Source organism: Schistocerca nitens, chromosome 6, assembly GCF_023898315.1.
Source record: "Schistocerca nitens isolate TAMUIC-IGC-003100 chromosome 6, iqSchNite1.1, whole genome shotgun sequence".
Lineage (NCBI taxonomy): Eukaryota > Metazoa > Arthropoda > Insecta > Orthoptera > Acrididae > Schistocerca > Schistocerca nitens.
Window position 1 is genome coordinate 187,059,249 of NC_064619.1, and position 21,957 is coordinate 187,081,205.

Below are 21,957 nucleotides of genomic sequence, written 5' to 3' on the forward strand. Positions count from 1 at the left end.
ACGATTCTCTTCAGTCGTCGTTTGTCCCGTTCTTGCAAAATCTTTTTCTGGCCGCAGCTATGTCGAAGATTTGATGTTTTACCGGATTCCTGATATTCACGGTACATCTGTGAAATGATTGTACGGGAAAATACGCACTTCATCGCTACCTCGGAGATGCTGTATCTCCTCGCTTGTGCGCCGACTCCAACACGACGTTCAAACTCACTTAAATCTTGATAACCTGCTATTTTAGCAGCAGTAACCGATTTAACTGCGGCTGGCACTTGTCTTATATAAGCGTTGCCGACGACAGTGCCATATTCTTCCTCTTTACATATTGAATACGCATGCCTTTACCGGTTTATATGGCGTTTCGGTGTATTTGGTACCGTCACGCATTATGGCCATCCTATGCTGGTTACCAGCTTCTCTAACTTATTTAGTAAACGTTCGTGTAAATTTGAGGGTTAGATAGACGTATGATGGGACCTATCTGAATGCTTCCTCTAGTGCGACGGTGACCAAGACCCGAGTCTTAGACTTTCCCTCGTAATGCCCTACAGTGCGGGCCTCCCTTTTCAAATGGCTCTGAGCACTATGGGACTCAACTGCTGAGGTCATTAGTCCCCTAGAACTTAGAACTAGTTAAACCTAACTAACCTAAGGACATCACAAACATCCATGCCGGAGGCAGGATACGAACCTGCGACCGTAGCGGTCTTGCGGTTCCAGACTGCAGCGCCTTTAACAGCACGGCCACTTCGGCCGGCCGGGCCTCCCTGTAATACCACTCTCGCAATCTTCCAAACTTCACAGCTTCCAGCAGATCTTGGTGGATCAAATGGTAGAGCGTTTTTCATGAATGACAAAAAGCAAGATTACGATCCTGGTACTGATCATTCCGTGCTGTCAAAATTAAACTTAACTCGTTTCCACTTGGCACTTCACTCATCTGAGGTCAATATTTACGATGACGCGAACCAGAATTTCGGTGTAATAAATGTACTGCATCCTGTAATTGTGATACATGACGTTAAGCCAAGCATTCCTCTTTTCCTTTTAGGGACGAACCAGAATTTCGGTGTAATAAATGTACTGCATCCTGTAATTGTGATACATGACGTTAAGCCAAGCATTCCTCTTTTCCTTTTAGGGATTGACACTAAACATCTCTTCCTTTCCGCTGTTACTGGGCAGCATCGTTTGCACGCATTAACCAAGTTTGTGTGCAAAGGAACACCTTTGGTAATTAACTGAGGTAAGTATTATTGCTTTTTCTTCTTTGTAAACGACCTCATTGTCACTGAAACTTTGGATGGTCATTATGGTTAAAAAAGAGACAATTCGAGGGTTACAATATCCGAAGTTTTTGCTCTTCTGAGGATGAGCCTGCACCTCTTTTGTAATTACAGTATCTTTACATTTCGCAGAGGAGACTGGTACTTTTGAAGTAGTTCATGTCTTGTGGTTAGCTGACAGGGACTAACCGATTCATATACCACTAGTTTATAAGGCAAATACAGCATATTTCGAAAGTTTTTGTGTACGCACCTAGAGCTGACATCGGTGGGTAATTTATTCTCCGGATATTAGCTGCAATCAAGTGAATGCAACATCAATCTCAAATGTGCGAAAGACTCCTACAATAACTGTATAATGAATGTAGTCATTACTAGGGTAGGACGTTCGAACACCTTCTGCAAACCATCATCAAGAGTATTAGAAATATTATTGCGAAAATTGTTTTATGGTTTTGTTATAGACGTGAGTTACGTTCAATGCTTCGCGCTTCAATTGTGTTAGATAGTTGGTAGTGTGCCAGTGAATACAGTTTATCACTATGATAATAAATATGAGTCCTAAGTGGAAGATAAATCGTGACGTTCTTTCGGATTCGTGTTCGAAGTCCTCAAACATCATTTAGCATTTTAAAATGCGACTTCAGGTCGCCCCACGCACTTAGTAATGGTCACAAAATGATTTAGCTGCCGAGATGAAAGTATTTTGCAATAACGTGAGAAGCAAAGTATTGAAGATGAATTTTTTTGTAGAGACATTTGTAAAGTAATAAATATTTTTCAATAAAATAGTGTATTAACAGTAACATCAAACTATATATTAATTTGTAAATGTCTCTATTCATAAGTAAGTGACGTAGGGCCTGGTATACACGACAAGTAGCATGTAGCACCCGTTACTTTCGCTTATGGCGGGAACGAAGTGTCGTGGCACATAACACCACAACCCAATAAACGTAAGTGACCATTTCTAATCCTTCATCATTTAACAATGGCCCAAAATCCACGGAGATACGTCGAACCAGGACCCACACCCGGTAGCATCACAGGTTACTTGTGGTCCAATGGTTCTTACGATAACCAAAACTGGTTCAAATGGCTCTGAGCACTATGCGACTTAACTTCTCAGGTCATCAGTCGCTTAGAACTTAGAAGTAATTAAACCTAACTAACCTAAGGACATCACATACATCCATGCCCGAGGCAGGATTCGAACCTGCGACCGTAGCGGTCGCTCGGCTCCAGACTGTAGCGCCTAGAACCGCACGGCCACTCCGGCTGGCGATAACCAAAACTGATAACATTCAAAATAAATGAAAGAAATTACCATCTAGACCGTATATAAATAAAAAGACCTTTTGATTCCATGTTGCCAAAATTTCTTATAGCACAATGATTACATCTTCTATTGTTTGTTCCTATGACATATCTACTATTTACGCAAAATAATTTTAAGAAAATCATTAATTTCAGTTATTCTATTCTTCCATTGTTTAGATGGAATTTGGATTATATTCTAATCTTAAAATTTCTTCAGAATTTGGATGTCTGTATTCAAATGCATATTAGTAATCATATAATAACAATAATCGAAGTGTTCATCCAGTAATCATAAAATAACAAACATTTGTCTGAATTCAACATTTTCATTTTGCGGAATACTTATGTGTCAGTATTTGTCGCACATTTTCTTTTATCTCTTGAATAGTACAAATTACATTTCTCAATGCTTCTGTTACCTTTTCAGTTTGTTTATCTTTAGTCTTATTGATATGTTCTAAACGTTTTCATTTATTCATAAATTTATATTCTGCATTAGCTCTGCTATTAGGTCATAATCAATGATTATTACCTAATCTGGTTTCTGGTTTGTTAGAATATAAAAGAAGTGTATGTAAACGGCTTTCATTGATAAGTTTAGCTGATTGTTTATTTCCTCTTAGGGGTCTACGAGACAGAAAACTTTTAAGTTTCATGAATTTCTTTATCTTTTCCATAATGTTTTTAGTGTTTCTCATACTACAAAGAAGGCCGACTAATATCTTCCTAAAGTTGGGTAGCAGCTTTTGCAGGAGCTGCAGGGAAAACAGTCTGGCTGATAGACAGATCTGGACTTGCAACATTAGCCGTCATTGCTTTGCTATGTTTGTACGGAGAACTGCTGAAAATCTGATATTTCCTGAGGACGTACGTGGTTTAGTGGTGATTCTGGAACTGGAAATTAGAGAGGTAAGGTCGATATTGTTGTTCCCGAATTTGTGGATAGTGTGAGACGTACGGAGGCGTTCATTGTGGGTGAGGAGGAGTGGAAACTTGGTGAGGTGGTAAGACGCGGCATTCGCTCCCATTCGATAATTTCGTGCTGCGTCACTACGGTACCAACACAGTCAACATGCGTACTATGAATTATGTTTTCCCAACTTCTCGCAGTTCGCTGTGAATACTTTAGGGAGAATAACGTGTTGCAGGGCACCGCCGTGTGTGATGTGTGTGTGTGTCTGTGTGTGTACTCGTGCGGGTCTGATGACGCGTGCGTGGTGAGGGCGTCGTCGGCGGGCAGGATGGCGTGTGATTAGGCGAGGGTGCAAGAGGGCGACCGGGGCGTCCCGGCCGGAATACAGATCATCCGCCGTTATCACACGCGCCTCGGAGCACGGCCCGACCGCCCTTACGTGCCTGATTGATTGACTGGCTGATTGATTGATTGGCCGGCCGCCGCCGCTGCGCTGAATGCCAACGATTCGGCGTGGCTCACCCGTGGCCTGTGGCGGTTTGCACACCACGCCCCATCTGTGTTTGCTGTTGCCGTCGCCAGAGGTCGTACTCGGCTGCCGTATTGCCAGTTGTCGACAAGCAGCAGCTGCACATATTTCTAACATTAGCAGCAGATCGTAGACTTAAAGTACTAGAATACAGGGAATTTCAAAGTGAATATACAGGGTGAGTCATTGACTATTGCTACCTAGAATAAGTCCGAAAGTACGATAGTAGCTGAAAAGTTTGTGTGACAGTTGTTGCATGGGACAATAGGGGCCATAGTGTAAAGTTCGATTTTTGCTGCAGGGTGGGGTCGCGTCATATGAAGGTCAGCCTGAAAGGGTCCTGTAGCCACCTTTCATTAGTCCGGTAGCCCATTTTCACTAGCACTTCTCTTTCTTTTCCTTGTTTATCTTTTCTAATAACTCTCATAGTGGTGTGACTGAAGGAATGTGGTTGTGTGTCACGCTGCTAGACGGTGAAGTAGTCTGCTGCAGAAAGTCCGCGATAGTGATACAGATTCAGCAGCAATTGTACAGAATAGCCAACTCTCGTAGTGGTCAAATAGGCAAGGAGGTTTGCGCTACTTGTGAGAAATCCACCTGCGTTAGGTTGGTGGCAGAAATGGCATCTTTGGGTTTTCCGGGCCACGCGGGGCGTGGAGGAGGCTGGAGATGAAAAAGGGAGGCAGTCTGCCGCCGGTACGGGAAGCGTCCACAGCTGTGCTCCAGTCGAAGAAGGGTGAGTTAGACTGACCGCGTGGTGCATTGTTACTTGGTGAGGGGAGAGCTGTTAGCTTTTGGTCTCGCTTTTCAACTCTGAAAGATTGCTATGCTTTGTCGCAGCAAGGAATGCAAAACTTTGGCAGATTTTTCTTTTAGTAAATTTATATAGCAGACTTGGATCCACCGGAAGAGCGCCACACAAAGGTGTCGATAAGAAGTGAGCACTCGCTTCTGTATGAATGTCTGTTTGCCTTCAGCTGTGCCTGTAGAACTTTCATTTTTTCTACATAGTAATAGCTTTGCCTTCTCGTAAATTTTCCTTGCTTTAAATGTCTTTCGTCCGTGGGGAGCCGACCACGTGGTTGAACATTAGAGTTTGTTGGGCTACCGTCATCACTAACTGTCCGGTCTCATGTTTGTTTTAAAGAACGTTAACTGTTCATGATTGTGTGATGTGATATTGTTGCAACTTGGCCACGATACTTAGAAACTGCGTCTCCACAAACCACGTGGGCACGCGGGTGTACTGCGAAACGTGTACCGTTTAACAAGTTATTGCGATCAGTTCTCAGGCAACAGCAGTTGTATGAATGATTCACACCAATGATTTTGGGTGTAGATTATAACGGTGTATGTATCGATGCTTTTCTTCAATGTTTTAGGAATTAATGTTATCAGGAATTGTGTACATGCCTCACATCCATATCTTAGGAATAAATGACTTTATACACAATTTTCTCTTGCATTCCGAGGTTACGTTTTTACACCTAAGCCACTCACCTCGTAACTTTTCTGTTAGCACATCCAACGCGTTTCCTTACGCACAGGTCCAGTGATTAATTTCCCCTTTTATTTTAAAACAAATGCTTTAGATTAAGTCTTATTTTCAGGTGTGTTGCTGGGAGCTGATCTGAACAGTGTTCATGCATGTACTATTTTATTTTAAATGGCTGATTCTCGTGGACAGTGCACGGGAAATACTGTTAATTACATCGCATCCCCTATGAGCGATATCACGACGTACGTATTTTTATGAGTTTTTGGTCTGTGATCAAATTAATTTATTTTTCGACTCGGCCAAACCTTTGATTAGTTGTATGGTTAGAGTCTGTGGCGACCCTAGTCTTCTCACGTTAATTTCACAATCAATAAGAATTTCCATTCCCACTCTTAACGTAATAACCCGTAGAAACACGTTAGTTACAAGCTTTGTTTTTTAAATTGGATGCTATACTTTGGTACTTATTTTCTGATAGCCGCCATCGAGACGAATCCAATGATGTGTAACAGTAAGGTCTTTGAAGGTCAACAAAGATCACAAAAGTGGCATGAACGTCCTTTTACAGAAGGTGTTCGAAGTGATGACCATTGGTATCAATGTAGTGCTGCAATCTTCTTATCATAGATTGAGTGGTATTCCTTATCACTTCGGGACTTATCGAAACACATGGTCTGACGATTCTCTCTCGTATATCGTGCAAATAGTAAATATTCGCGAACACGTCGTATCCATCTAATGTGCCACTCACATGTAAACACTATTCGACGGTTTCGCAATACAACACTAATAGGAACGGTAAGACTGGTATCGTCGAATCAAGCGAATGAGAATGATGTATTCCATCGAACAACAAGTTGAACCGTGCGGTTCTGGCGCTGCAGTCCGGAACCGTGGGACTGCTACGGTCGCAGGTTCGAATCCTGCCTCGGGCATGGGTGTGTGTGATGTCCTTAGGTTAGTTAGGTTTAAGTAGTTCTAAGTTCTAGGGGACTTATGACCTAAGATGTTGAGTCCCATAGCGCTCAGAGCCATTTGAATCATTTTGAACAACAAGTTGACATGCTTCTCATTTACGGAGAATGACAACGAAATTCAGTGAGAGCTAGATTCTTATACACTGAAAGATATCCTCAACTTACTGACCCTACACGTCGTACATTTAAATATGTGTATGATAAATTGAGAAGAACTGGATCTTTAATGCATCAGAAACATATCCATCAAAGGAAAGTTAAATATTTGTGTGATAAATTGAGAACAATAGGATCTTTAAAGCATCGGAAACATATCCGGCAAAGGAAAGTTGCTAGCGAAAAAACGGAAATTGGTACTCTTGCCACTGTTGTTCGAAATCCTTGTGTTAGTTCACGTCAAATCTCAAGGGAATATAGCGTGAGCCAGAGTAGTGTTGTTCGTGTTCTGCATCGCCATAAATGTCATCTTACCATATCAGTCTCCACCAAGAATTAACTGGTACGGATTGTATGCGTTGCATTCAATTCGGCCGATGGGCTCAACTTCAGATCCAGAGGGATGGCACATTTATTAATTCGATTTTATTTACTGACGAGGCTACATTCTGAACCATAGAAATGTTAATTTGCATAACATGTATTATCGGGCAACTGAAAATCCATGTTGGCTGCGGCGGCAAAAACCATGGTGTGGGATTCAGGACAGAATTATAGGCTCCTATTTCATCGAAGGAAATCTTAATGGTAGGGAGTACACCACATTCCTGCAAGAAGTGTTGGGTCTGTTATTGAAAGAAATACCTTTAGGAACAACGAACAGAATGTGGTACCAACGTGATGGGTGTCCGGCACACTTCTCCCTGATGGCTAGAAATGAGTTGCAGAGACAAGTCCCAAATCGTTGGAATGCACGCGGGGGAGATGGCTCAAATGGCTCTGAGCACTATGGGACTCAACTGCCGAGGTCATTAGTCCCCTAGAACTTAGAACTAGTTAAACCTAACTAACCTAAGGACATCACACACATCCATGCCCGAGGCAGGATTCGAACCTGCGACCGTAGCGGTCTCGCGGTTCCAGACTGCAGCGCCAGAACCGCGCGGCCACTTCGGCCGGCGCGGGGGAGATGTGTCGTGGCTGGCTCATTCACCATACTTGACGCCTCTAGACTTTTTCTTGTGGGGATTCGTAAAAGACATTGTTTATAAAGACGTTCCAACCACACCTGAAGATATGCGAGAGAGAATTGTCAGAGCATGTGCTTCAATAAGTGCCGATGTGATAAGGAACACCAGTCAGTCCATGATAAGAAGATTGCAGCACTGCATTGATACCAACTGTCATCACTTGGAACACCTACTGTAAATGGACGTTCATGCCACCATTGTGACCTTCATTGATATTCAAAGACCTTACTGTTAAACATCATTGGATTCGTCTCGATAGCCAGTATCAGAAAATAAATACCAAGCTATAGCATCCTATTAAAAAAAAAAGCGACCCCATTTAGCAACAAAAAACTAACTCCATATTGTGGACCCCGTTGTCCCATGAAACTTTTGTCTCACAAACTTTTCAGCTCCTACCATATTTTCACAGTTATTCTAGCTGGCAATAGTTAGTGATTGATCCTGTAGTGATTACAAACGGCTACAACTACACTCTCTCATCGAAAGTATGGGTGTTACGGAGATTAGTGTGGGGTGTGTGTCCATCTTCCGCCTGTATGTCGGACCGGTCGATGCTGGGAACACGTTCAGTGATGTAGTTCAGTATGTACAGTTAGAAAATGCTGTCTACTACATAAATTGCATTGTGTTATTAATTTTGTACTTTCAGTTTTGAATTTAACCAAGCAAATTAAGTTGTACCCTGCTGAGAGCAGTGACAGAACTCAAAAATGCTTGAAAAAAATCGACTTAAAGAAATCTATAAAACTTGTAATAAAATAATGTATGCATCTTTTAAATTTCAATTAAGTAATTTGGTAGTAAATTTCATTGTATACTCTACAGCAGTGATATGGTCATGTAGTTCTGTGCCTGTCGAATGCCAGGTGTTACCATGTAATTATTAATTTATATCTTGAGTTCTGTCATATTTTTTTTATCTTCTAAACTTTTTTTGTTTATGTTATGCTCCATCGTGTAACACTTTTGCCATTTTTCCACTCCAAATAACATATTTTTTACGTACTCTAATTAAATATGACGTTCGAACCTTCATCAGGCAAAATTAGTGCTTCAGCTAAAACAAAAAATGAAAGACAAGTTTAAATTGTTGCATTAGAAAAATACAACATGCAAAATGTTATACAATTTAATGTGGAACATCAATTAGGGCAATATAAGGAACACAATTTACGAAAGCATAGAATCATAAATGGGCTCATATAATTTAGCAGTATTTTTCACCAAGGTAAGGGATTCATTAAGAACTTACTTCACAGCACAAATTGCCAATTTTGTTTCCTTGTGCGCTGAAACTCACAAAATTTCGTAATATTTGCAACAGCTGTAATCGTCAAAACAGTGTCTGCTCCTTCAGACAGTCATGTAAATCTGAATGACACCGTAATGTGAGATACAGACACTGTATAAGCACATATATTCTACCGTCATTTTTTTCTGTTTTCCGTCTTTTCCTTAGTTGCTTTAAATTCTTGGAGGTATGCATCATCTGTGCAGCCAGTTGAAGGCAGTTTGTTTGTTGCCAGACGCGTTTCGCTTCATTTATTTGGGAAGCATCATCAGTGACCTGTAATACATGTTTCCTTTTTTACACACAATAAACGTATCATATGATAGATATAATATGCCGCTGTATTACATTTCGTCGTATCTTTCTCTTGTATTTTAAAAGTTTGTAGCACTAAGTTCGTAATATGAACTTATCGTTCAGTGTACTTACGCTTTGCAGCGCTGTTAACTTGTGTTTGTGATCCTGGAAATGTATTGGTTAGTTTGCATACTCCAGCTGGCCGGTATCCGGCGTTCATGCACCGAAAATTTGTCACATCACATATATAACTTGCACTTTCCATTTTGTGATCAACATATGTGTATTTTCGGTGTGTAGCGTTGCCAACTGTTCTTGTGTGTTTGACTTTCTTTTGTTTGTGTTCTGGTTTGATTTTTTTCATTTGTGGTGTGTGTGTGTGTTTCCTGTGTCTAACTTTGTGATTCTTTTCTGAGAGGGCGAATTTTTTTTTATGACTGTGTGTGTGTGCGTATATTACTGTATGTAAATGTTTTTATTTTATTTATAAATAAAAAGACAAACATTCAACAACAGTTGGCAACACTACAAACCGAAAACAAACATCCGTTGATCACAAAATGGAAAGTGCAAGTGATATATATACGATGTGACAAATGTGGGTCAAAGAACGCCAGAAACCGGCCAGCTGGAGTATGGAAACTAAAGAATACATCTCCAGGACTACACACACATGAATTAGCAGCTCTGGGAATCGTTAACACCGAACGACAAGTTCACATTACGAACTTTATGCCACAAAAGTTGATTATAACCTAAAACAACTAGAGAAACATTCGACAAAATGTAATAAAGGGTGATTCAAAAAGAATACCACAACTTTAAAAATGTGTATTTAATGAAAGAAACATAATATAACCTTCTGTTATACATCATTACAAAGAGTATTTAAAAAGGTTTTTTTTCACTCAAAAACAAGTTTAGAGATGTTCAATATGGCCCCCTCCAGACACTCGAGCAATATCAACCCGATACTCCAACTCGTTCCACACTCTCTGTAGCATATCAGGCGTAACAGTTTGGATAGCTACTGTTATTTCTCGTTTCAAATCATCAATGGTGGCTGGGAGAGGTGGCCGAAACACCATATCCTTAACATACCCCCATAAGAAAAAATCGCAGGGGGTAAGATCAGGGCTTCTTGGAGGCCAGTGATGAAGTGCTCTGTCACGGGCTGCCTGGCGGCCGATCCATCGCCTCGGGTAGTTGACGTTCAGGTAGGTACGGACAGATAAGTGCCAATGTGGTGGCGCTCCATCCTGCTGAAATATGAATTGTTGTGCTTCTTGTTCGAGCTGAGGGAACAGCCAATTCTCTAACATCTCCAGATACTGTAGTCCAGAAAGAAAAAGGGACCAAAAACTTTATTGGCTGAAATGGCACAGAAAACGTTCACCTTAGGCGAGTCACGTTCATACTGAGTTGTTTCCCGCGGATTCTCAGTGCCCCATATACAGACACTGTGACGGTTGACTTTCCCGTTAGTGTGGAAAGTTGCTTCATCACCAAACACAATCTTTGAAACGAAAGATTCATCTGTTTCCATTTGAGCAAGGATAAAATCACAGAAATCGATTATTTTAATCTCATCAGCTGCAGACAGTGCTTGAACCAATTTCAGACGATAAGGTTTCATAACTAACCTTTTTCGTAGGACTCTCCATACAGTTGATTGTGGAATTTGCAGCTCTCTGCTAGCTCTGCGAGTCGATTTTCCTGGGCTGCGAACAAATGCTTGCTGGATGCGTGCTACATTTTCATCACTCGTTCTCGGCTGTCCAGAACTTTTCCCTTTGCACAAACACCCATTCTCTGTAAACTGTTTATACCAACGTTTAATACACCACCTATCAGGAGGTTTAACACCATACATCGTTCGAAATGCACGCTGAACAACTGTCGTCGATTCACTTCTGCCGTACTCAATAACACAAAAAGCTTTCTGTTGAGCGGTAGCCATCTTAGCATCAACTGACGCTGACGCCTAGTCAACAGCGCCTCAAGCGAACAAATGTACAACTAAATGAAACTCTATAGCTCCCTTAATTCGCCGACAGATAGTGCTTAGCTCTGCCTTTTGTCGTTGCAGAGTTATAAATTCTTAAAGTTGTGGTATTCTTTTTGAATCTCCCTGTATAGCATCATGTCCACCACATGATACGTTTATTGTATGTAAAAAAGGAAACATGTATTATAAAAAAGGAAACATGTATTACAGGCCAATGATGATGCTTCCCAAGTGAATGAAGCGAAACGTGTATGGCAACAAATAAACTGCGTTCAGTTGGTTGCACAGACGGTACGTACCTCCAGGGACATATATTCTAATTTGTAATAACCAATGATATTAAAAATTTCAGTCAGCTTGTATTATACATCAAAAGGTTCACCTCAGAATGACCCACAAACAACCGCCAGTGGCAACGCCGAAGTAAAGTTGTTCTTGCAGTGGCGGATCACGAAGTAGCCAACAGGGGACCCGATACACCTCCTTCTGAAGTGGACAAATTGCGAAATAGAGATGTGACTTTTTTTTTATACACGTTGACTTCGCGTGTATTTCTATTTCTCTGTGACAAAAACTATAAACTGTCGTTTTTTTATTTAATGTCATTTTTATTGCCGGTGTGCGATATGCAGTAACTCAAAATACAATACCTGATCAAAAGCATCCGGATACCTATTACTGGACGTTAATATGATGTGTTTCTACCGTTCACTTTTACGGTGGTATGAACTCTGATGGAGACACTTTCAATGAAATGTCCAAATCTCTATTAAGGAATAGCAGTTTATTCTTCATCAAAAGCCGAAATGAGAGCCGGCCGAAGTGGCCGTGCGGTTAAAGGCGCTGCAGTCTGGAACCGCAAGACCGCTACGGTCGCAGGTTCGAATCCTGCCTCGGGCATGGATGTTTGTGATGTCCTTAGGTTAGTTAGGTTTAACTAGTTCTAAGTTCTAGGGGACTAATGACCTCAGCAGTTGAGTCCCATAGTGCTCAGAGCCATTTGAACCATTTTGAACCGAAATGAGAGATGTCAGTGATTTTAGACGCTGGGGTCTAAATATTTACGTTCTGGCGTTCATGTCGGGGCTCTTGGTATGCCCGTCTATTTCGGGAATGTTGTGCTCCACAAATCATTGCCTCACAGATGTTGCTTTACGAGCGGGTGCATTATCGTGCTGATACAGACAATCCTCGTCGTGGAACTGTTCCTCAGATAAACGCAGTTCAAAGTGCTGTCAAGTGTGTTCATATCATTCCGCATTTAGTATTTTCTTAAGCACAATAAGAGGACCACGCCCTAGTCACTGAAAACACCTCTAAACCCGAAACTTCCTCGTAAATTATTATTTTGTAAACACTGACATACCGAATTTTCCCTGTCAGTGACAAACTTAACCTATTCATTTATTACCCACAATATGCAAGCCCAACGCAATCTGACTGTTCTACATTGACAACATGACTTTTAATAATTAACACAAAAGAACGGTCCTGAATTGTAAGAAATCCTAACAATAATACAAATCCAAAAACATGAAATTAAAGAAATACAAGGGTTGTCTGGAAAGTTCTCGGTATCACCACTAGAGGTCAGCGGTAGCGCAACGAGTTGTTCACGTGATATTCATTGGACTGTTGCCTGTAAACACGTGCCACGTCAATGCTCTTGGAAGTTGTGCCGGTGACGTGGCTCTGTTGTTGTTCCCGCATAGTGATTTGCGGAGATGGAAAAAAATCGAGATTCGAGCAGCGATTAAGTATTTCGTACAGGAAGATAGAAAAGCAAAGGACATTCATGCCGATTTCCAGAATCCTCTGGGGGACTCTGCTCCTTCATATTCAACTGTTGCCAAGTAGACAAATGAATTTAAATTTGGTCGGCAGGGCTTAGATGATAATCCGCTCAGTGGTCGGCCAAGATGTGTCACTACTCCAGAAATCATTGCAAAAGTGCACAAAATGGTCATGCAGTATCGCCGATTGAAAGTGCGTGAAATTGCTCATGCCAGATGTCATCTGAAAGGGTATATCACATTTTATCTGAAGAAATAGAAATGAAAAAAGTATCTGCAAGATGGGTGTCGCGACTCTTGACACTGGATCAAAAACGCATGAGAATGCACATATCGGAACAATGTTTGGCCCGTTTTAGGAGAAACGAACAAGATTTTTGCGCCGGTTTGTGACTGCAGATGAAACTTGGGTGCACTGCTATACCCTAGAGATAAAACAGTCAAAGCAATAGAAACATGCTGATTCTCCGTCACCAAAGAAAGCAAAGACAATTCCTTTGTCTGGAAAGGTCAAGACATCAGTGCGAAGGGGCTACTATTTGTAGATTATCTCCCTACTGGGCAAACAATTGCAGGAGAATACTGTGGAAACCTCCTGGACAAACTGCAACAAAAGATACGCGAAAAAAGGCCAGGTTTTGCAAGGAACAAAGTCATCTTCCATCAAGACAATGCGCGCCCACACTCATGTGCCGTCGTCGTGGCAGAATTACACGAACTAAGGTATGAACAGGTGCCACACCCCCATTATCCATGTGATAGAGCTCCGTCAGACTTCCATCTCCTCCCAAACCTGAAAATTTTTCTTGGTGGATGAAGATTGACTTCAAACAAAGAATTGATAGACGGAGTCGACAATTATTTTGCAGGCCTGGAGGAAACTCATTTTCGAGATGGGATAAAAGCAATGGAACATCGTTGCACCAAGTGCATTAATCTACAAGGAGACTGCATTGAAAAATTTAAAAAAAAATTCAGTGATGTAAGTATTTTTTTTCCTATTCCTTTCCGAGAATTTTTCAAACCACCCTCGTATGAAACTACCTCCAATTCTTTTTAATTGCTTAAACTCATTTCAGTCAAGAATCCCAACACTGCAAACCCCGTTCTTTTTCATAAGTCACTTACCTCACAGAATATCTTCATAACACGAACTACAGCAAGTAGCAACTACAGTTAGCTAAATAAAAGGATTCTAACTACTATAGACTCTAACTACTAGACGGCATATGATGAGCGAAAGAAAGATTTTGTTGAAGAGCAAACAATGTATTTAGAATAATGAATGTATTTAGAAAATTTTACCTTATTCCGGTTCCAAAAACTTTGTAGTTATCAATAATTCCACTGCCCAAACATTATCAACCAAACATCCACCATCATACATTTCTTTGCGTATTTTCTTGTAAACACATCATTTCATCTCACTTTACAATGCAGGTCCTACGAACACAGAGTCTTCGCTAAGAATATCATGTCCGTACACTTCCCTACCCACTCGCTAACTGCTAGTCCGTCCAACCCCAGAATTTCTTGTCGAGGGTGCAGAGGGCTGTCAGCGATATTATCACAGTCTACCACGCTGCCAACATGCAAACAGGCTACTTACAAACCGTAGTACCACGTCTTCCGCACTTCACTGTTGGCACTACACAGGTGACACGTAATGTTCTTGAGGCATTCGCCAAATTCAGATCCTTCCAACGGATTGCCACAGGGTTTGGAGTGATTCATCGCTCCAGATTACTCGTTGCCATTCATCCACCATCCAGTGACGTCGTTCTTTACGGCCCCTAACACGTTGCGTAGCATTAACTGCAGAAATGTGTGGCTTACGGGACGTTGCTAGATCAGTTTAACTGCCCACGCACTGTCATTCTGCCAGCTGGATTGCTGGCAGGACTTACGTAACTCACGAGTGATTCCTTGCGCTGATTTTATGCGATTTTTCTACGTCTTCTCTCCGCAGTTCTCGACAGTCCATGGCCGCCAGTACATGAGGTCTGCTTGGTTTTGATTTAGCTATGGCTGTTCCTTTGCGTGACTACTTCGCAGCCACATTACTACATATACATGTGTGAGGTGTGTTCTAAAAGTAAGGCGACACTATATTTTTATGAAGAAATACCGATTTATTAGTCAGTATTCATGTTGTCCCCTTCAAATTATTCCCCCTCAGATACAATACACATGTGCCAACACTTCTTCCAATCCTCGAAGCACTTCTCATAAGCACATGTTGGTACAGCCTTGGGTACTTCCAGCGAAACAGTTTTTATTTCCTCAATCACTGAAAATCTTCGTCCTTTCATAGGTCTCTTCAGTTTTGGGAACAGGAACTAGTCGCAGGGGACTAAATCCGGTGAATGTGGTGGCTGAGGCATGATTTTCGTGTGTTGTTTTTGGCCAAAAAAATCTCTCTCACGCATGAGCAGGTACCTTGTCGTGATGCAAAACCCATGAATTGTTTTTCCCCAATTCCGGACGTTTTTTGCCTATTTCTTCTCGCAAACGGCGCATAACGTCAAGGTAATACTCTTTCTTGACCGTATCACCTTGAGGCAAAAATTCATGATGCACTACAATTGAAAAAAAAAAGAAAAAACAGTGAGCACAACTTTGACATTTGATCGAACTTGGTGTGCTTTTTTCGGTCTTGGCTCTCTGGGAAGCTTCCACTGGAACGATTGGGCTTTGATTTCGACGTCATAACCGTAAACGCATGTTTCGTCACCAGTTATGATCCTTTGGAACAAACAGAATAATCATTGTGCTATGAGCGATGCTCATGCGACGGTTGTTCTGATCAAAATTGAAAAGTTTTGGAACGAACTTCGCTGACACACGTCTCATGCCCAAAACATCCGAAAAATTGCATGACACCAGCCGACCGATATGCCAACATCCTCAGCAGCTTCTCTTACGGTAATTTGACGATTTTCTAAAACAGTTCCTTCACAGCTTTGACATTGTCATCTGTTACTGATGTGATGGGGCTTCCAGAGCGAGGTTCGCCATTGGCATCTTCTCGGTCATCTTACAAGAGCTTGTACCACTTGTAAACATGTTTTTTTTTACTTACAGCAGCCTCACCGTGTGCCACTGTCAACATTTCAAGTGTTTTAGAGCAATTGATTCCATTTTTATTTACACATAATTTGACGCAAACTCTTCGCACCATTTTTTCTAACAATCGAAAATCGCCGAGCATACTAAAACACGTCTAACCTTTCTGTCAAAAACAAATGAAGTATGCTGTACACTTGAAACTGTGAACGTATGTTCGGGACATTTGTTCCAACATAACAAAAAAAAAATCGATAGTCGAATGTACGTTACCCGCGCAATTTGCAAAGTCACCTTACTTTTTGAGAACCCCTCGTACTGCCCTCGTGCATGACTGCTCTCCAATTCACAATTAAGTATCTGGCAAAGAGTTCATCGAACCACCTTCCAGCTATTTCTCTGCCGTTCCACTTTTCCAACAGCGCGCGGGAAAAACGAGTACATAAATCTTTCCGTGCGAACTCTGATTTCTCTTATTTCATTACAGTGATCATTCCTCCCTATGTAGGTGGCGCCAGCAAAATATTTTCGGTTTCGGAGAAGAAGTTTGTAATTGAAATTTCGTGCAAAGAGCCTGCTGCACCGAAAAACTCCATTGTTTTAATTATTGCCACCCCAACTGCCCTATTGTATCCGTGACACTCTGTCCCCTGTTTCGCATTAATACAAAACGAGCTGCCCTTTCTGAACTTTTTCGATGTTCTCCGTCAACCCAGTCTCATGACGTCCCACACCGCGCAGCAGTACTCCAGAAGAGGACAGATAATCGTAGTGTATGCAGTCTCCTCAGTAGACCTGTTGCATCTTATAAGTTTCTGCCAATAAATCGCCGTCTTTGATTCGCTTTTCCCACAGCGGTATCTATATGATACTCCCAGTTTAAATTATTCGTAATTGCGGTCCGTAAGTATTTATTTAAATTCGCAGGCTTTAGATTCGTGTGTTTTATCCTGGAACGGAAATTTAGCGGATTACTTTTAGTACTATGATGAATGACTTCAATTTTCATTATTAAGAGTCAGTTGACACTTTTTGTACCATCGTGTCTAAATCATTGCAGAATTTCATCATCTGCTAACAGTCTAAGAGGGCTGGTCAGATTGTCTCCTAAGTCGTTTACACGGAACCTTTCCATAAGAGCGTGCAAAAATTTAACAGGACATGCAGGATGCACCAGTGAACAATTTCAGGTTGGGAATCTGAGGTCGGTGAAATCAGCTTAAGGGGATGGTAGGAATAACATCGCATTACTGCTTAATTGTTTATTTACATTGTTGTTGTTGTGGTCTGCAGTCCTGAGAATGGTTTGATGCAGCTCTCCATGCTACTCTATCCTGTGCAAGCTTTTTCATCTCCCAGTACCTACTGCAGCCTACATCCTTCTGAATCTGCTTAGTGTATTCATCTCTTGGTCTCCCTCTACAATTTTTACCCTCCACGCTGCCCTCCAATACTAAATTGGCGATCCCTCGATGTCTCAGAACATGTCCTACCAACCGATCCCTTCTTCTAGTCAAGTTGTGCCACAAGCTCCTCCCCAGTTCTGTTCAATACCTCCTCATTAGTTATGTGATATACCCATCTAATCTTCAGCATTCTTCTGTAGCACCACATTTCGAAAGCTTCTATTCTCTTCTTGTTTAAACTATTTATCGTCCACGTTTCACTTCCATACATGGCTACACTCCATACAAATACTTTCAGAAACGACTTCCTGACTTTTAAATCTATACTCGATGTTAACAAATTTCTCTTCTTCAGAAACGCTTTCCCTGCCATTGCCAGTCTACATTTTATATCCTCTCTGCTTCGACCATCATCAGTTATTTTGCTCCCCAAATAGCAAATCTCCTTTACTACTTTAAGTGTCTCATTTACTAATCTAATTCCCTCAGCATCATCCGACTTAATTCGACTACATTCTATTATCCTCGTTTTGCTTTTGTTGATGTTCATCTTATACCCTCGTTTCAAGACACTGCCCATTCCGTTCAACAGCTCTTCCAAGTCCTTTGCTGTCTCTGACAGAATTACAATGTCATCAGCGAACCTCAAAGTTTTTATTTCTTCTCCATGGACTTTAATATCTACTCCGAACTTTTCTTTTGTTTCCTTTATTGCTTGCTCAGTATACAGATTGAATAACATCGGGGATAGGCTACAACGCTGTCTCCCTCCCTTCCCAACCATGCTTCCCTTTCATACCCCTCGACTCTTATAACTGCCATCTGGTTTCTGTACAAATTATAAATAGCCTTTCGCTCCCTGTATTTTACCCCTGCCAGCTTCAGAATTTGAAAGAGAGTATTCCAATCAACATTGTCAAAAGCTTTCTCTAAGTCTACAAATGATAGAAACGTTGGTTTGCCGTTCCTTAATCTTTCTTCTAAGATAAGTCGTAGGGTCAGTATTGCTTCATGTGTTCCAACATTTCTGCGGAATCCAAACTGATCTTCCCCGAGGTCGGCTTCTACCAGTTTTTCCATTCGTCTGTAAAGAATTCGCGTTAGTATTTTGCAGCTGTGACTTATTAAACTGATAGTTCGGTAATTTTCACATCTGTCAACATCTGCTTTCTTTGGGATTGAAATTATTATATTCTTCCTGAAGTCTGAGGCTATTTTGCCTGTCTCATACATCTTGCTCACCAGATGGTAGAGTTTTGTCAGGACTGGTTCTCCCAAGGCTGTCAGTAGTTGTAATGGAATGTTGTCTACTCCGGGGGGCTTGTTTCGACTCAGGTCTTTCAGTGCTCTGTCAAACTCTTCACGCAGTATCATATCTCCCATTTCATCTTCATCTACATCCTCTTCCATTCCCATAATATTGTCCTCAAGTACATCGCCCTTGTATAGGCCCTCTATATACTCCTCCCACCTTTCTGCTTTCCCTTCTTTGCTTAGAACTGGGTTTCCATCTGAGCTCTTGATATTCATGCAAGTGGTTCTCCTTTCTCCAAAGGTCTCTTTAATTTTCCTGTAGGCAGTATTTATCTTACCCCTAGTGAGATAAGCCTCTACATCCTTACATTTGTCCTCTAGCCATCCCTTCCTAACCATTTTGCACTTCATGTCGATGTCATTTTTGAGACGTTTGTATTCCTTTTTGCATGCTTCATTTACTGCATTTTTATATTTTCTCCTTTCATAAATTAAATTAAATATTTCTTCTGTTACCCAAGGGTTTCTACTAGCCCTCGTCTTTTTACCTATTTGATCATCTGCTGCCTTCACTATTTCATCCCTCAAAGCTACCTATTCTTCTTCTACTGTATTTCTTTCCCCCATTCCTGTCAAATGTTCAAATGGCTCTTAGCACTATGGGACTCAACTGCTGAGGTCATAAGTCCCCTAGAACTTAGAACTACTTAAACCTAACTAACCTAAGGACAACACACACATCCATGCCCGAGGCAGGATTCGAACCTGCGACCGTAGCGGTCGCGCGGTTCCAGACTGTAGCGCCAGAACCGCTCGGCCACCAGCGACCGGCCCATTCCTGTCGATTGTTCCCTTATGCTCTCGCTGAAACTCTGTACAACCTCTGGTTCTTTCAGTTTATTCAGGTCCCATCTCATTAAATTCCCACCTTTTTGCAGTTTCTTCAGTTTTAATCTACAGTTCATAACCAATAGATTGTGGTCAGAGTCCACATCTGCCCCTGGAAATGTCTTACATTTTAAAACCTGGTTCCTAAATCTCTGTCTTACTATTATATAATCTATCTGATACCTTTTAGTATCTCCAGGGTTCTTCCATGTATACAACCTTCTTTCATGATTCTTAAACCAAGTGTTAGCTATGATTAAGTTATGCTCTGCGCAAAATTCTACCAGGCGGCTTCCTCTTTCATTTCTTAGCCCCAATCCATATTCACCTACTATGTTTCCTTCTCTACTTTTTCCTACTCTTGAATTCCAGTCACCCATGACTATTAAATTTTCGTCTCCCTTCACTACCTTAATAATTTGTTTTATCTCATCGTGCATTTCATCAATTTCTTCGTCATCTGTAGAGCTAGTTGGCATATAAACTTGTACTACTGTAGTAGGCGTGGGCTTCGTGTCTATCTTGGCCACAATAATGCGTTCACTATGCTGTTTGTAGTAGCTTACCCGCACTCCTATTTTTTTATTCATTATTAAACGTACTCCTGCATTAGCCCTCTTTGATTTTGTATTTATAACCCTGTATTCACCTGACCAAAAGTCTTGTTCCTCCTGCCACCGAACTTCACTAATTCCCACTATATCTAACTTTAACCTATTCATTTCCCTTTTTAAATTTTCTAACCTACCTGCCCGATTAAGGGATGTGACATTCCACGCTCCGATCCGTAGAATGCCAGTTTTCTTTCTCCTGATAACAACGTCCTCTTTGGTAGTCCCCGCCCGGAGATCCGAATGGGGGTCTATTTTACCTCCGGAATATTTTACCCAAGAGGAGGCCATCATCATTTAATCATAAAGTAAAGCTGCATGCCCTCGGGAAAAATTACGGCTGTAGTTTCCCCTTGCTTTCAGGCGTTCGCAGTACCAGAACAGCAAGGCTGTTTTGGTTAGTGTTACAAGGCCAGGTCAGTGAATCATCCAGACTGTTGCCCCTGCAACTACTGAAAAGCTTGCCGCCCCTCTTCAGGAACCACACGTTTGTCTGGCCTCTCAACAGATACCCCTCCGTTGTGGTTGCACCTACGGTACGGCTGTCTGTATCGTTGAGGCACGCAAGCCTCCCCACCAGCGGCAAGGTCCATGGTTCATGGGGGTAGGTATTTACATTAGGTAACTGCAAATAGCATCATTGACATTTGTATTGTATTTTACAAAGTGTGCTGAAACTGACAGCCAACAATCTCAATGCAAGCATGGCATCGGCGAACAAGATTCTGAAGCTGCCTAACAAATATCTCGTGTTTAGAATCACACCACAGGCAGCTACAATTCTGGCAACTAGTTCTACCTCCCTATCCACTGCGGTTTCATACACACGTGACTTTAGATATCCCCATAGGAAATAATCAAGAATATTCAGGTCAGGTGACCTCGCAGGCCATGGAATAGGACCTCCTCTTCCAATCCAGAGATCAGGGAATACAGCATTGAGATGGTTGCGGACATCCACATATCGTCATGTTGTATCCACATCCTCTCACGGCATGGGACAATGTGAATGCGATACAACAGAGACACCTTATGGACAAGTAAAGTGAACAAATCCTGCATCATGACTTCCTAGTAATTTGCCTCGTCCTCCTTGTTTCCTTGCACGAAATAAAGAATGTACATGTAAATAAACAGCACAGTGCGTGTAAACTTGTAGCATGCTAGTTGTAAATAAACTGGAAAATGATTATACTAAAAGCGGTAGACAAGTTTACTTCCATATCTCCTTAAGCTGGCTTCTCCGGCCCCAGGTTCCCTACCCGAAATTGTTTAGTGGAGCATTCTCTGTGTCCTGTTACATTTTCCATGGTCTTATTGAAACATCCTGTATATATCAGACATAGGAGAGGACCTATAACACTTCACTGGGAAATGCAAATCGATATCGGCTTGGGCAGCTTAAGAAGGGATGAAATGTCCATGGTGGATCTGTTACTCCAATGACTAGTCGACGTCCGAAGTCATCGAACTCTGCTGATCGACCCATTCTGCAGTAACTATTCCGCTGCTGACAACTTAATACTCCCCACATCCCTTTGTATTGACTGGCTCGCATGTCGTAACATCTAGTGGTCAGTCCAGAATTACAGAGTGATGTGTAAATATTTTTGATTAGATACTGCATTTAACGCTT

General features: G+C 41.5%; 1 protein-coding gene across 6 annotated transcripts in view; it reads left to right on the forward strand.

Moving 5' to 3' along the window:
- The window catches only part of LOC126262260 (uncharacterized), a 232,410-nt gene that overhangs the window by 89,780 nt on the left and 120,673 nt on the right, over positions 1-21,957 (forward strand). For 4 of the 6 annotated variants that reach the window (XM_049958751.1, XM_049958749.1, XM_049958752.1 and 1 more), the window contains exon 2: positions 1,136-1,240. The exons of the other annotated variants lie outside the window; for them this stretch is intronic. The gene's annotated coding sequence lies outside the window, so the exon portion shown is untranslated. The remainder of the gene's footprint in view (positions 1-1,135; positions 1,241-21,957) is intronic. 6 annotated transcript variants of the gene reach the window in all.